The sequence below is a fragment of the Gavialis gangeticus genome, unplaced genomic scaffold, assembly GCF_001723915.1.
Source record: "Gavialis gangeticus isolate Ggan-Ray unplaced genomic scaffold, GavGan_comp1, whole genome shotgun sequence".
Lineage (NCBI taxonomy): Eukaryota > Metazoa > Chordata > Crocodylia > Gavialidae > Gavialis > Gavialis gangeticus.
In genome coordinates, this window is record NW_017729012.1 from 7,131,740 (window position 1) to 7,133,591 (window position 1,852).

A 1,852-nucleotide genomic window follows, 5' to 3' on the forward strand; every position below is an offset into this window, starting at 1 on the left:
TTTTTTTTTTTTTTTTTTTTTTTGCTCCCACGCTCCTCCCCGTCCTTTACTTTGCATCGTATGGGGTCAGGGGGCTGCAGCCCCTGACTGGGGAGAGCCATGCTTATACACCTATTTTGACTCGTGGCCGTCACTGGAGCTCGCGTGGAGCAAAGCTGGGAGATGCTGTGCCTGATACGCTCTGGGAGGACTTGTATAGGTTAAGGCCAAGAAGTGATCGTTATCACTTATCACTCGCTCAACCATCCTCCTCCACAATGCAGGCTGCAAATCTCCACTCTTACATTGCAGGCCATGAGCCGGCTAATTAGAAGGTGCGTTTGAAAGCTGTCCGTAGTAGCTAATGAAGAAACCTGAAGCGACCTGCGTGAAGCAATTCCCCTGGCACTGAGTGCATGGCTTCACATCTGTGATGCAGTCAAAATCTGAGAGAGATGGGGTTAGGGGCAGACACAAAGCCTTTGCTCTCCGCTGCCGCACGCACCTTTGACCACCGAGCAGGTGGGGACACGTCCCCGGGGGAAGTCGAGTACTGGGGGCTTCGAGAAAAGCAGGGAAGTGCAAGGAAGGAAAGGCTTAAGGGGCAGTTTTCTTGGCACTTGAGAGCCAGCAGCCGAGACTCACCTGCCGCCCTGCAGCTCTCGCAAGCAGCGGCTCCGTTTCTGCCAGGCTGTGGGTGCTCCCCGCTCCCCTTCCCTTCCCGCCGGCGCTCGGGGTCCGAGTCGAGAAGTGCGGACGGATTTACGGAAGACGTCCTGGCGTAAGGTGAGACTGGAAAAATATAAAACAGATGGTAACTAGAGAGGCCGGCCGGAGCAAACGAAGGTTGCTTTTTATTTGCAACATGAAGGGGGAGAAATCAAGGGAGGGAATTACTGCGGGTTGTAAAACCGGGGCGACTAATGTACGCAGTGCTTCGAGCTTTGCGCTTCCCCCAGAGAGACCTGATCCCCCGTCTCTCGCAGACACTGGTCCCTTTTACAGCGTGCGAGTGTATTTTCTCAGCCGAGATGCATTGATCCCTATCTGGTGCTGAGCGTACGCAGACAAAGCAGAGAGGAGGCTGATTAAGTGCCTGGCGGCCTCACCATTGTGTCCACTATCTTTGCTTCCCTTTCAGCTTTTCTTTCCTTGGCACAGGCTTTCGAGCCCGTGTGTCGAGAGATTAGTGACCTATATGAAGGGTAATCCCTTCATGTGCGTGCAGCGTTACCTGAGTTTGGGCATCTCGAGAGCCGGCGGGCCAACCCAAAAGGAGGCAGGGTTCAGAGAGGAGATATTTCGGGTCTCCCTCGCATGCGATGAGCGTTGACGCCACCGTCGCACGCTCCTCTCAGGCTGGAAGCCTCGGCCGATGTCGACAGGCGACCCAGGCACCCCGGGGGCAGCTGAGAGAAGAGATAAGCAAAAAAGAAAAGATAATGAATCAGGGTGTAAAGACACCTAGTCCCCTGCCTTTCGACTGCTGGAGCTGTCGGGGAACGCGGCCTGGGCTCCTAAGTTGGCGCTTTTGAAATCCTCGTTGGTAAAAAGCAGCAACGCTACACGGCCGGTGCGTGACGTTAAATTAATCTGTGCGTGGAGGAGCTGCAGGAAGCCCACGTGCCCCCTGAGCCCCCCATGGACAGCACGGCGATGCCTCTCCTACTGCCTAGAGCTTTAAGCGTAAAACCAGCTAGAAGAATAAATCAGTGGCATTATTTTGAAGCACCAGTGCTTCCTATAGACTCGCCGTAATCTCTGGCCAGCTTCTAAACTACCGGCTCCTTGAGCAGGGGCCGTTTGCTTCTGCTTCTCCGCAGATATTGCACGAGGGTTTGTTTGCAAAATCCAACCCAGGGCTCGGATACAA

The 1,852-nt window shown here is 54.4% G+C and overlaps 1 long non-coding RNA gene across 1 annotated transcript in view; it reads right to left on the reverse strand.

The window, feature by feature from the left end:
- LOC109293277 overlaps positions 1–1,466 on the reverse strand; it is a 29,576-nt gene extending 28,110 nt beyond the window's left edge. Inside the window, exons 1-2 of the long non-coding RNA XR_002096287.1 lie at positions 1,214–1,466; positions 625–771 (exon numbers count right to left, since the gene is read on the reverse strand). This is a non-coding gene — a long non-coding RNA (uncharacterized LOC109293277). The remainder of the gene's footprint in view (positions 1–624; positions 772–1,213) is intronic.
- Between the last annotated feature and the right edge of the window lie 386 nt (positions 1,467–1,852).